General features: G+C 34.6%; 2 non-coding genes across 2 annotated transcripts; one reads left to right on the top strand and one right to left on the bottom strand.

Annotated features, from left to right (window-relative positions):
- Positions 1 to 14,084: 14,084 nt before the first annotated feature.
- Positions 14,085 to 14,156, top strand: TRNAD-GUC. Its single transcript has one exon. It is a non-coding gene; the product is annotated as a tRNA-Asp (tRNA).
- Positions 14,157 to 14,220: 64 nt separating this feature from the next.
- TRNAY-GUA lies at positions 14,221 to 14,305 on the bottom strand. Its single transcript is given in 2 exon segments — positions 14,221 to 14,256; positions 14,269 to 14,305. It is a non-coding gene; the product is annotated as a tRNA-Tyr (tRNA).
- Positions 14,306 to 15,207: the final 902 nt, after the last annotated feature.

Below are 15,207 nucleotides of genomic sequence, written 5' to 3'. Positions count from 1 at the left end.
ACAGAGAAGAGGACCCGGAAAGGGAATAGAAGAGATTCTAAACAAAGCATTTTCTTTCTTTCGAGACACATATTTTATTGAAAGGTATATCCTCCAGCTAAAGGTTGTGTTGGACCTCCTTGTGCCCAAAAACCCAAAAACCATCATTACCAATTGTTGAACTTTATATTTACAAATCACAGAATTATATGTTCATAATTTGATAATTATACAGTTTAGAAATTATGAATCTACAATACAGATATTATGAATCTGCAGTATAGAAATTATAAATCTAGTTTATAAAAATTATGAATATATTGTATTTATGTATCTACAGTAAAGAAATTATGAATCTACAGTTTAAAAATTATAAATCTACAGTATAGAAATTATGAATTTGGAACCGTGCACACCTTGCAAGATGGGCACTGTTTCACAACATAACGTTCCCCATGAATCATGGTCCACTTTGCAATGTGGATTTAAGTTCGAAATACACAATTTGCATATTGAATGTTCACAATTTATCTTTTACAAAAATGTAAATATTCAATATGTAAAAGGTATATTTTGACTCGAGTCCACTTTGTAAGATGGACCCCAAGTCCAACAAATAATTTGTCCTCTTCAATTTAGTAATTTGTCTAAATAGAAAATGTGCAATAAGCTAGAATTCTAGAAATACAAAAATGTGTATTTGAATCTAGAAAATTATGAAATATTTATTTGAAAGACTAAATTTAATGCATGATCTTCAACACCAATTATAAAAGATTACAATATTACAAAACTTACATTGGCCATCTTTAGTAAATGACAAATTCTCAAAATTTTTGGCGAATCCACCATCTTTGACTTTTTGACAATGGTCAAAACGCCAATTACCTTATTTGGTTAACAAGTGATTTGGAGCAACAGATTGCTCCAAACCGCTAGAATTCCAAAACCATTTTGAGCAAGAAGCAGCTATAAACTCATTCCCAATGTCTATAATTCTTGGAGAAACGTATACTGAATTTGTTAAGGTATCTGCTTTGTTCTGTGAAGTTTTGAATTTTTTGTGTAAGTAATTCATGAATTAAGTTCTTAGCATATTAGTTTATTATTGCTTATTATTGTGAGTTGAAACTTGTGTTTAATCTTCTTCTGCAGAACCTCAATTGCCTTCCAGACCGTCATGCACATGATATGTTTTCAGAAAATGACATTCAGGTTAATTCTTACCCTTCAAAATGTAGATCAATGATGAAAGGATAATTGCACTTGTGTTCTTTGAAATCATTATTAATTTTACTGTCATTTACCTGATTTCATCTTTATTATAGTGGTTTTTAGTAATTTTAGTGTGATTTACCTGCGTAAGCCTCTTGGTTACAAGCTGATAGGCATATTTTGTGGAATACAAGGAGCAGCTGGGACACAAGTTTGTGCAGGTGGAGATGATGATTGTTCTCTTTGGCTGCCAATTGCACCACATATTTTTGGACAGCTTATGTGGAATGGTTTGCAGTGACTTGAAGTTTGCCTATTTTTAATAAATTCAGTTCAATCCATTTTGTGTTGTGTTATATATCAAGTGGTTTGTGACTTTGTGTTATTGCCCCCAGATGACACCACTTTTTGATGTCACAATCACATATCTCAAACTTGCAACACTGTTTGTCTGTTTGCCATAAAAATTGACAAATTTTATTAGGCAATAAAAATTACTATTATAAAATCTTTTATGGCCACTCTCGCTTTTGCATTTTTTGGTGTCAGGTTTAATTTTTTTTTTCAGTTTTTTCTTCTGTTGTTGATGACGGCAACAGTCATAACCTCTTCTGTGCGTTACGCTTGGTTGTGGAGAGTACAGTCAGGATACAAGCCAGCAAAAAGTTTTTCCTCAAGAGTGCCAGAACCAAATGTGTGAAACCATTAATTGCTAAAAGAAATTATCAGGATGAGGGTATGGCTAAATGGAATGAAGTATTTATATTTGAAGTTTCCCGGAAGGTAATACTAGTAGTGTGAACACTTATAAGGACTCTATCTTCTTTTGTTGATTTTCATCTTTCATTTTCTCTCTCTGTCCTTTGGAGATTCTAGGATTTCTTCGTGTTTCTCCTACATCACTGTCTGCATGAGCCCTTCAACGTCGACCAAGCCATCACCAACCGGGCTATTGACTTTTTTAGATCTGTAAATTTGACAAGGAAAAAATAAAAATGAGTAGAAATAAAAAAGTGGATTAAAATATGTAAAGTACTAATCTGATTACCTTTTTTCATTAAGATTTAGGACTTAGGAGAAGAAGGTAATCAGGTTATTACCTTCTTTAACAAAAAGAAAAAATAAATAAATAAAATTTGACATAAGTAGAAGAAAGAGAAGAAGGTATAAGCTTCTTCTCTCTCCTTAATTAATGGGGAAGGACACTAGTAGAGAATTGACCATAAAAATGCAACAATACACGTCTTTAGTTACAAATAAAGACGCATAAAGTAGTAAAAAAAACATGCGGTGGCAGTTTTGTAAATATTTTACATACTTCACGCAGTTTAAAAAATATTATAAATAGTATACACTACTTGATATATTAGTCAAGACTTCTATAGTCTTTTAATAACTTTATAAAAGTTATAAATCTTTTGCTTCACGTACTCAGCACTTAGCATTCTTTCAAACACAACCCTAATTTATGCCCTCTTTCTCTCTTGCCGCCTCTGTTCTCTCAAAGCGATTTTAGAAAACAAACCCAGAGTCCCAAACAAAACACTAAATCCCTAATCTCAGAGGGTAAGGAGAAGCAAAAAGGGATAGTTTTCAGTCTCTCTTCTTTTCTCGTGCGTACAAGCTTGTGGTCCAAGAAGAGGATGGCAATGGTGATGGAGCTAAGATATGGTTAAGAGTTGATATTCATTGTAGACGGAGCTTTCAAGAAAAATACAGTTTTCTTTTTCTTCGATCTAAAAATTTCCTAACCGCAGTGCTCTTCTTCTTCATTTTTCTCTCAGATCTAAAATACACTATTGACGATGGCGCAACAGGTGGTTCTCTTTGTTCACGGCGTTATCGATGGTGCAACAGGTGGTTGGCGACGGAATTGTTTATTAGCGCTTCAACGACACCTAGATCTTCTTTGGCGACGAACATTGATACTCCTGCAGGCAGCGACGTCTGAGAGAAAGTTTGCGTGTTGAGGCTTCAACGTACGACGGGAGAAGGCTGGTGACGCAGGAGTACATTGAGGCGCACGATGGCAGGTGACCGGCGAGGCACATTTGGCGGCAGTGATGAATTTGAGGTATGCTCTATTTTTTTTTTTTTTTTTTGCCACCGGCGAGGCACATTCAACCTACGAGTTTACATTGTAAAGTAAAACCCATTTGGAATTCATATTCAGGAAATTTGAGTATAAGACTAAGACCTGGATTTTGCTTATCTTCATTTCTGAAATTTTGTTTGACTATACTGACACAATGACAATATGGCTAAAATTTTGATGTTTTTCTGCTCTACTTATGAAGCTTGTTCACTATTAAAATTTTATACAACTCTTAGAGAACCCAACCTCAATATTATCATGAAAATTGATGTTGTATAATGAGTAGTTGTATTAAGTTAAGCCTTTTTTTTTTTTTTTTGGTGAAAGTTTTATTAAGCCTGTGATAAAGGGTGACAAGGAACCAGTTGTCCTTCACTGTTTTGACAGGTATATCTATCTATGCTAATAGTCTGTTAACATGTTTCAATTTTTCAATTGACATTTGGCTTCAGTGATTGGTGGGTCTTATTTGTATTGTTTACTCTATGAACTCAGTTCATGCTTGGAGTGGAAGCTCACGTATACGTTACTTGAGGATATTGGTCTCGAAGCATGGGCGATAGACATTCTTGGATGTAGTTTCTCTGATTTAGGTTTGGTTCTCTTGCCTTGCTTCTACTTTCAATTAAAGCTGTAGTGCCTACTTTAATTTCAGTGTTTGCACATATCTACACTGATCAACATTCGGTGTGGCTTACCAAGATGTCAAGGTGTTGTTAATGATACTGATGCTGAGGAACGGATGGAAAAACTGGTTGTGCCACAGTGAATTGATAGACTGGATGGCAGAATAAGAGAAGTCAGTGAACCCATACTATTTTGCATGCTTTAATATCTTCTCTTTATTTTTGTTCCATGCATTAACAGTTATTGTTACTTTATTCTGCTGTCTGTAATTAATTTTCATATAATGATATTTTCTTTTTGGTAATTGATTGTGATATAATCTTGTCAAGCACTGCCTTTTAATGCAAGGTTATTGAAATTCTTACTTCATATATGGGAGGGACAATGTTCATATATCATGGTTACTTGTGAGTTTGGCATCCATAATAGTTCGAGTAAATTGTTTTACTTTGATGTAGATTGTAGATCATATTAGTCTTTCTACATACCTTGTGTAGTATAATTATATCTGCTGAGAAAGAATTTTCTTGCTGTAGGCCTGTAGCAACTTCATGATTTACTATTTAAAACATATGATTTTTTTTCCACATATTTCATTTTTGGAACTGCTTTTGGTATTTATCATACTCATTTGCATTTAAGTGCAATGTTGAAGAACCTATTGAATTTAGCATTGAATTTCGTACTTTTTCCCTATAGGATATCCAATTTAGGGTCACAAGAAAATTTGCTAATTTTACACCAAAAAAAAAAAAAAAAATTGATTGACAAGGGCTCTCCACATTTTTATTTTTAGAAAATTAGTGATATATATTATGTTGAATGGTTTGGACCATATAAATGTTGTTTGGTAGTAGAATTTACTGTTAGAGCAGGGATTAGTACAGGATACTATTGAATTACATTAAGTATTAAAATTATATATATATATAACAGTAGGTGTTTTTACCTTCACGGTAAAGACGCTTATCGTTTTTTTTTAATTTTTGTTAAATACAATACGCGTCTTTACTTAGCTAGTAAAGACGCGTATAGTCCACCTTTACGCGGCATCCAAGTAAAGACGCGTAAAGTTGTCAACTTTCAGCGTCTGGGCCATACGCGTCTTTACTAGAAAAGACGCGTATTGTCAATTAGTAAAGACGCGTAGGGCTCATTTTGTACTAGTGGGAGAGAGAAGAAGGTATTTAAATACCTTCTTCTCATATGAGTTAATTCCAGCAAAGGTCCTCTGATTATCGTAATTTTCCAGATTTAGTCCTCGTCTTTTAATTTGGACAAATTAAACCCTTGACTATCATAATCTTTCCACCATCGGTCCTTCCGTCACCTCACTGTTATTTTGGCGTTAAATTAAGGGGTAAAATGATCGTTTCATTTACTTAGCGTCTTCTTCCTCAAATCCTCTCCTCTTCAATAATAATACTCCCCATCTATAATCATTCAAATTCAATTCAAAACCTGACCAATATGCTCCTTTTCTCCCTCACGACAAACACCACCTACTAAATATACCACTACTATGATCAAACATCACAAACACAATTCTCCAACCCTGTCTCAAAACACCACCAGCAATGCTGCTGCGGCTGCCGCGGTCAGGGTGGCGACAATGGATCCCGCCGGTGTCATTGCAGAAGACGGTGGGTCTCCCTGAGTTAGCCTTGGCGCTACCTGATTAGATCCTATAGGTGTGACTGCAATTGAGCTTGGAGGTGGCTATAATGGCGAGGAGGAAATGATGCCGATGTTCAAGCCGCTGTTGCTAACTCTGAGGGAGCGGAGACATGGTAAGCGGAGGGGAGAGAGAGGGCTGTTTTTAAACCCATTGCACAGGCACTCCGTTTTGGTTTTCAGCACCATTTTTAGGCCGGAACAGCAGCTCCCCTGCGGCTTTGCCTCGGTGCTGTCATTGGTGACGAAGGTTATGCAATCTGCCAGGTTGAGGATGATGTTGTTACAATCCACCGTTGCGCCGGTGCTGGATGGTGGGCTGAGACCACTGCGATCGCCCATACTGCAAGCATAGCTACTGTTAGTGGCCTGATAGTATTCAGTCTCATCGCCATTTTTGAAAATTTTGAGTGAGAGAAAGAAAGCCGGAGATTGACGACGGAGAAACAATCGGTGACGGTGTTGAAAAATTACGGATACTTTTGAGGCTGTCTATCAAGAACTCAAATGATTATGCGGCGGTCACCTCTCTACCATATCATAAAGATGAAGTCTGGAATGAAGAATGAGGAAGAAAACTGCTCTGTCTATTGATTATGCGTACACTGTCTACTGCCCTTTTACATACTGAAAACTAGGAAGACATATGAATGAAAATATCCTAACTGATACAACCAACTAATTGATACAAAATATCTTAACAGCTTCTTCTTTACGAAATTCTTATCGCCAGAGTCGCGGCATAAACTGAAATGATTATGCGCTCCCTGTGACTCCTAAAGCCAATGTTTTGCCTCAATGCGAGTAGGTATCATGTGAAAGAACATTCGATTCTACAAAGACCGCAGATTCCCAGGCTCAAGCAAAAATCACTTAAACTCCAAGTTCAAATCTCGCTACAAAGCCTCATTACTCGGGGCAAAAATGGTGATATTATGGCGAGAAACAACCTCTTCAACCATCTGCATCTGCATGCAGCAACAACGGCTTCTCCATAAGCTCAAATAGCTCCCTGTAGTGAGAATCCAAAATGGCCACTAATAATGAGTTAGAATAAAATTGATCTGGGCTCCCTGCCTCTCTCTCTCTACAAAATGTTTTTCGCTCTTGCTTCTCTCTTTGCAAAATGTGGATTCCTGAGGGCTGAGTATAGAATAGTGGGTAAATGAAGAGAGAGAGAGGTGTGTTGTTTGGCGGTGTAATAGAACAAAGAGAAAGACACATAGGCTGTGATAAGACAAATATACCCCTCAACTTAACGTTAAAATAACAAGTGAGGTGACAGAAGGACCAATGGTGGAAAGATTATGATAGTTAAGACTTTAATTCGTCCAAATTAAAAGACGAGGACTAAATGTGGAAAATCACTATAGTCAGAGGACCTTTGCTGGAATTAACTCTTCTCATATTATCATTATTAATCCACTCAATATAATATTGTTCTATATAAAACAAATTATATATATATATATATATATATATATATATATGATTTGAATATATAGAGGAAATTTTCTTTTTTTTTATTCAAAAAAAATAAAATAAAAATTATAAGTCTTACTATTTTAGTACGTATTGATATTAATTTCTAATGATATTCGTAATCATTTTTAGTGACTCCTTTGTGCTACAAGTCTTCGTGTTACAGTATTACATAATGAGTTATCCAGAAGACTTAAAAAAAAAGGGTCATAAACCACTATTTATTGTTTTAACCATATTTTTATTTTTAAAAACTTTTTTAAAGTACTCATTTTATAAGTTACCAAAAAAGTAAATGCGATAATGTAATGTAATTAAAACTACTAATTAAGTAGAATGTCTTAAATGTTTCCTTAAATTAAGTAATGAGGGATTGAGTGATATTTTGATGGGAAAATAATATATGTTGAGAGGAGGCTACTATTATCTTGTTATCGAAATGTGGTGCAACAACTACACAAGTATTAAAAAAAAAAAAATTATTTGATCTTTTCACTACTAGCTCCATGTTATAATATATAGTGGTTTGCAATTGATCATGCATGATATGAGAAATATTATCAAGTTAGAAGAGTCCCTAAGAGAGGAACTTAAGTCCTTCCTCTTGATCAAAAATTAATAATAATAGTATGAGATAATATGACCTGACAGTAAATCAATTAATGATAATTGATTTTTACTAGGTGATAAGTGCATTTTTATCTATATTTTTACCCCATTCTTGAACTCATTTTATTTGTGAATTGCCTAAATACTTGTGTGAATTGTGACTAATTTGTGTTGGGTTTATTTCAAGGTACAATCATTCACAACAAGTGAGGAATTTAATGATTTTTGGGAAGATTCCAGCAATTCTTGGACTAAGAGATCAATCAAAAAGTTTGGAATGCATTTAGGAATTTTCAGGAGCATCGTACTGCCTCCCGTACGCCCATCCCTCATCCCATCCGAGATCTAAAAAAGGAAGCAGGTGCCGTACGCCCTGTCGTACACCCGTACGCATCTCTTCTCCCTGATCCAGTTTTCACTGGAAATGCACCAAAAAATCGTACCCCCTGGCGTACGCCCATCCCTGAGGGCGTCCCTACCTGCTCTGCCCCTATTTAAGCTCGAATTGAGCTCTTTTTCCATGGTTTTGAGCTATGCTTGAGCCCTAACTTCTCTCTTTCACTTCCTTTCATATTGTAGTGTTAGATTAGGTTTAGATTTAGGTTTCTTAACATATTTCAAGCTTGTAATCAAGGTTTCAACACTTGGATTCCAATATTTCAAGATCTACCATCCATTTCTTAGTGAAGTTTTCTTCTCCCTTTTATCTCTTTATCTTGCAATGTTTATGCTTTACATTTATGTTTTTGTGTTCTTTATGCTATTGAATCATGAGTAGTTAGTTTATAGACTTGAGTTAGGATTGTATTTTCTATCTTGATACTTGATTTGTGATTATTGCAAAAAAGGGGAAGAACTCCAACCTAGGGTTCATGTGTTTGTGAAGGTTTTGTATTTATATCTTGTTAATGTTTGATGTACACATTCATTAGCTTGTTTTTGGAGGATTCTTTGCCTCAACGAGAGTTGGGTGATGAATTCAAGCCACCCTTGCATAAACCCGATTTCTTCCTACGAAAATAGGGGAAACCGGGAAATTGGGGGCTTTAGATGCTTTGTGTGCTTGATGGACTTGGAATTGATTCACCACGAAAGTGGGGCAATTCCTTGTTCTAATTCTTGTTTATTAATCACAAGAATGGTTCGTTGACTAGGATACTTACGTGCATTCCCGCTTGTTTCCTTGGTTACTTGTTCTTCCTAATCCCTTAGGTTGTTAAAGCATCTAGATGATAATGCTCCCTAGCTTGAGTCATATCTCTTTATTTTGTGTTTATCTTTGTGTATATGTGTTAGTCTTATCATTTCCTTAAACTTGTAGTTTGCTTAGCTTCTTGTTGATTTCCTTATGCTAGTGCCTAGTTTATTGTGATTGCATATTGCGTGCCATAACCCCCAATTCCCTAAGGACGACATTTCACACCCATACACTCACCACATTTTATTTTTGCTACAATCACTAGGGGATCGGAACAAAAGTAAAGGAGAACCAATTAAATATCTTTCTTCCATCATCATATCAGTTCTTTGTGGTCTGGACGGATATTAATTAATATATATATATATTTTAGATCGAATAGACGGCTATTAATTAATTAACGAGTTAGTATCTAAAATGGTCCATTGATTATAGCTAAATTCACAAATTGATTATTGGTTATCAAATTTAGCAAATTAAGTCATCAACTATTCAATCCTTACTCAATAAGGTTTTCAATTATTCAATTCTTACTCAATAAAGTCGTCAATTATTCAATTTTTACTCAATAAGGTTCTCAATGAATGATTGAGTAAGAATTGAATAGTTGAGGAATTAATTGGTAAAAATTGATAGTCTATGACTAATTTGTAAATTATGGCATAGTCGATGGACTATTTTGGATAGAGTTAATTCCAGCAATGGTCCTCCGACTATAGTGATTTTCCAAAATTAGTCCTCGACTTTACACTTTAGGTCCCCTGACTTTCAATTTCTTTCCAATTGAGGTCCTTTCGTTAAAATACGGTTCATTAGACTTTAAATGAAGGGGTAAACTCGTCATTTCACCTGCCTATGTATTATTCTTCGTATTTCTCCCTTCGTATTCACTGCTGGAAATCTTGCTATTTTCGTCCAACGGAAATTGGACGGAAAACGGGGGTTATTGGTCGGAAAATGGGTTTCCGTCCAACATTCCGTCCAAAACGAGACCTCGGTAAAATGAACATCGCTAATTCTGTCCAACATCAGATGTTGGACGGAATTTCCGTCCAACAGGTCAAAGTTGGACGAAAATTCCGGATGATAACCCACCATTTTAGAATAGGAATTTCTGTCCAACTTTGACCTGTTGGACGGAAATTCCGTCTAACCGTTGGACAGAAATTGTGACCAACAATTGGCAAGAAAATTTATATTTATATAAATTATTTTTATTATTTTGATCTTGCTATTATTTTATTTTACTTGTTGTCAATACATTCTATATCATCAACAAAGTAATGTACACACTATTTAAATTCAAAACGAAAATATATTTAAATATCAAAATTGTTTACAACAAATAAATAGTATATATCGTGTCCACAAATATTTAAGCAATGCACTATTGCCATACACACAAGTCCTAAGAACATAAAAGTACTTAATCTTCATCGCTTGTGTTTCATCATTTAGTGGGGTGGAGTTGTTGTTCAAGATTAAAGAACTTTAATTTGATGGATAGTCAATCACCCATTTGTTGATGGCTCCTTGATTGTTTCCATCTGATCCTACGAGTTTCCAGCTCCTAGAAGTGTTCTTTGTATACATCTGACAAGAAGAAAAATAGCATGTGCTCAGTTACTATTTTTTCCCTATTATTATAGGATGAAGATATCTTAAGACGGATAGTAACATATACAAGCATAAAAGTGAAAAAAAAAAAAAGGGAAAAATTAACACAAAAAATTGAATGAATGATGCAAACACAAACAAGATCATGTAACCATATATACAAGCATGCAACAAGGACTAATAACATAACTTAAAACCTCAACCAGATTGTACATCTGAATCACCACATGAACATATGGTATTCAGCAGACTAATATAACCAAAGAAGCCTATATATTTCAAGTCTCAAATTAGAACTTCAAAATTAAACATCACCACTTAGTGCACAATGCTCTCACAAGAAAGGAGATAAAATCAAATGTATAGATAATTGAGAGATTTTACACTGCACAAATAAATCAGCTGCACTAAACATACAATAAGGCATCAGATCTGTCAGGTCATAAAAACGGAAGGCAGTGATGTCATAGGACCCCATGTAAATAAAATAATAAAAAGAAGACACACCAATATAACAAATACATTGTATGTTTCTAACAAATTCTCTAAACTCCAATAAAAAGATTGCAATGACTGACCTGCATCACAAGACTCCTATCTTTACTCAGGCAAATCTTCGAGCTTCCTGTTCTCTAACTGACAAAATTGCTTACATATAAAAGCAGAACCAAGGAATATTGTTCCCACTGCAGAATCACATAGAAATTAATATAGCAGCTACAGCCCATGACTAGCATTTATGTCTTGTTAAATACATCATAATCCTTGGGGTGCCAAAGATTATGAAATTTCATATTTTCTGAACATGTAACTATTAAAGACATGAGCAAAGCATAAAGCTCAAACATTGCAATAATGAGTATAATACATTACAACAAAGTATTATAATTCTTATTCTTATATAGAATTAGGAGTTTAGGGCTTAATGAAATTAGGATTTTGGGATAAATGGAATTAGGAATTTAGGGATTAGGGTTTAGAATTTAGACTAATAGAACCTGCGGACAACGACGTACAGTTGCGACGACGAAGACCCAGGCGTGGCGGGCGGTGCTGTGGGCGACGACCTCTATTGACAAGTGACGAAGACAGAGTTGGTGGATGAACGGTAGGAAAAGGCGGCTTTCGGCGACGGATTTGGTGCGAGAACGGCATGTCTGAGCAGCGGGATGAGATGGGAGCAGAGCTGAGTGTCGCCCAAAGGCTTTAGCGTTTGAGCGAAATTTTCTAAAATTTCTATTTTCGACCTCCAAAAGACTTCTAAAATATGGGGTATGAGCTGGGTGGAGACTTAAATATTCCAATTTCTGTCCAACAACAATGTTGGACGGTATTTAATAATACTTACTCCGCATCGTTTTGCATTTCGGTCAATTTGATTTTCCGTTCAACGCGCAACAGTTGGTCAGAATTTCCGTCCAACAGTTATTGTCGGTCGGAACTTCCGTTCAACGTGCGAGTGTTGGTCAAAAATTCTGTCCAACTTTCCGTCCATTTCTATTTGCGATGGAAAGTTGTTATTTTTTTAAATTACCGACGAACATTATTGTTGGATGGAAATGTTGGACGGAAATAGCGAAATTTCCAGCAGTGATTTCGCTGTTATACCTTGTAAACATCTCAATAATAGAGGAACGCACACACGAGTAGTCAGCAAATGGGGAACGACGAGGAACATTTTAGGGTTTCGACTAAGATTATCTTCATATATATCGAGTATACAATGGAGAAATACTAAGAATAATACATAGGCAGGTGAAATGATGAGTTTACCCCTTCATTTAAAATTCAATTAGCCGTATTATGACGAAAGGACCTCAATTGGAAAGAAATTGAAAGTCAAGGGACCTAAAGTGTCCAAATTAAAAGTCAAGGACTAATTTTGGAAAATCAATATAGTCGGAGGACCATTGCTGGAATTAACTCATTTTGGATATTTACTCTTAAATAACCTAAATTACATATATACATATTTCTCTCACATTTGTGACTGTCGTAATTAAAAGTTATCATATCTGTAACTTTGTTGTGGCAGCTGGAGTGCCATTGTGGCATGCAATGCATCTCTCTTTAGGTTAGGTTGAGTGTCGTTTAGCTTAATGACTAAAGATGGAGAGATTTGTGTGTATTTAATTTATATCTCATCTGATCTCTTCCCTTTTTTTCTTTTTTCTTTTTCTTTTCTTTTACTAATTACTATCACCAATTTGTTTATAATGATTGCAATCCCCCAATTATATACGAATGACAAATATTTTGTCTCAAATTTTTAAGAAATGGTAATTTTAATCAGTTCACTAACGAGCGAGGGATGTTAAACCCATCATTTTGTAAGGAACAATACTAATTAAAATAACTTACAACTTCAAATTGTCCTTTCAATCCGGTCATTAACCCTTCTAGTAACACTCACCATTCTAATTGTGTTTCCATCAATTAAATCTTCAAACTAATATCAATTTTCTTAATCACGAGCTTTCATATGAGATTCGCCGTATTCTGCTGCCCGTTTATTTAATGAGTGGCATGGCATGATAGACTCTCAAATGGCGTGAGTGTTTCTTCTAGTAGCTTAACTCATGCGGAGTTGACTGCCCCTATCCATAATGAGATTCTAATTTATGTTGATGCTGCAGTTTTTGTGGACACTGACCAAGCTTCGTTGTTTAAATGATCCGTATCTTGCGGAGGCTCTAGCGATAAAGGAGGCTTTCTCGCCAGACAGCTACAACTGTCTGTGAAATACGCAGCCACTGGTTGTCCGGTGCGGACAGTCGGTGGCTGAAATTTTATATATATATATATATATATATATATTAATAATTGAATAGGCAACATGTTAGCAACCTGCAAAAAAAGTTAACCGAATAAATTTAGCTATGAGCCTATTTGACATTTAATTTAGTTCGTGGTGAGAATTGAGCACTTCGCAGTAGTAAATGGGCATATTTGACACTTCTGCCAAATTTTCAACATTTACTATCGAATAAGTCATGCAATATTGTTAAAATTTTAAACACTTACAATTGAATCAAGTCATAATCATTAAAATTTATAACATTTACTCATTGAATTCGATTGCAATTCGTTGAACGCGAAACATACATTAAATACTTGATTTTATGTGTCAGGTCTCGTTTAAAATAATGAATCTTTCACATTACTCATTTGATATTCAACCAATGTGAATCATAATTAGAGAAATTTGCTAGAATTCAATAAGTACAAGAATGACTCCCGCGTTTCTTCAAAAACTCTTGCAGAACCAAAAATGATGACCCGTGACTAAAACGGACACAATCATAAAAACAAAGCATGGTTGGGAGATATGTCATCGTCTACACAAACAACAGTCGCTTCAAAAACATCGCGTCACGTAACTATAGAGACAGACAACATAACTACCAATGAGTACATTTCTTCCTCCTAAGAAACTCCCCATATTTTTTCACTATAAATACCTATCCTCTTTCCCAACATTCCATATTTCCATCCACTTCAATTCACAACTTAAACCCTACTCATTGCGTAAATCAGTCTGATATCTGTTATATATTATGTGTTTTGTTTTTAAGAGTAAAAGCAGAAGTCGTTGTAGTATAGTGGTGAGTATTCCCGCCTGTCACTCGGGTGACCCGGGTTCGATCCCCGGCACCGGCGAATTTTTTTGTGCTTTCATTTTTTTGGTGTTTAAGGATGAACGAAAATATAGACAAAAAGCATATCCGACCTGCCGGATTCGAACCAGCGACCTAAGGATTAACGGCACTCACTACAGTCCTCCGCTCTACCAACTGAGCTAAGTTCGGATTTATACGAAACTATTGAACTGGTTGTTATTTAACTTTTGATCGTAAGATTTTCGACCTTAAAGTTGCATTAAGAGTTCGCTGAACATAGTCCATCAAAGGCATAAACCAAAGTAGACAAGCAAATGGGATGTTGTTTCTGTGTGTAATGCACCCACATTATTATATATATATATATATATATATATATATATATATATATATATATATATATAAAATCTCTATATATATTAAAGCAAAATGATTAGCACAAAAATTTCCCCCGAAAAATTTAGTGGCATTTTTGTAAAACCAAACTCATAATAATAATAATAATAATAATAATAATAATAATAATAATAATAATAATAATAATAATATTAATATTAATATTAATATTAATAATAATAATCTCTATAATTAGCATGTGTATATATATATAATATAAATAAATGTGTGTAAAGTGGGAAGAATAATATATATGTAATATATATTCCTTTATTATTTTGGAATCAAAATTTATTATGATTGGAAGTTATCAATCTCTTCCTATGTCCTATTAATGACTATTAAATTATTTCATAAAGATTAGTTTACTACCTATATAATTATGTAGTTGAGAATTAAAAAAATTTGTCTTCCTCCTCTTTCCTCCATTGCCATGAACTTTTATACAATATAAAATTATATATTTTCTTCTTCTTCTTCAAGGTTGGAACTCTCCTTTCAACAAGTGTTTTGTAAGTGTTATTCCTTTATTTTATTTTATTTAGTATGGGTAGAATACAAGTAGGGACCTTAACATTTTACGGGTGCTTATGTGTATCTTGTGTTGTTTTATTGTTGATGATGATGATGATTTATAGAAGAGGATGATTTGAACAATTGAGACTTAGAGAAATTTGGGAAAGTAAGATTTCACG

This window comes from Ipomoea nil, unplaced genomic scaffold (genome assembly GCF_001879475.1).
Source record: "Ipomoea nil cultivar Tokyo-kokei standard unplaced genomic scaffold, Asagao_1.1 scaffold3384, whole genome shotgun sequence".
Lineage (NCBI taxonomy): Eukaryota > Viridiplantae > Streptophyta > Magnoliopsida > Solanales > Convolvulaceae > Ipomoea > Ipomoea nil.
Note: the sequence above shows the minus strand (reverse complement) of the source record. Positions and strands in the feature narration are given on the sequence as shown.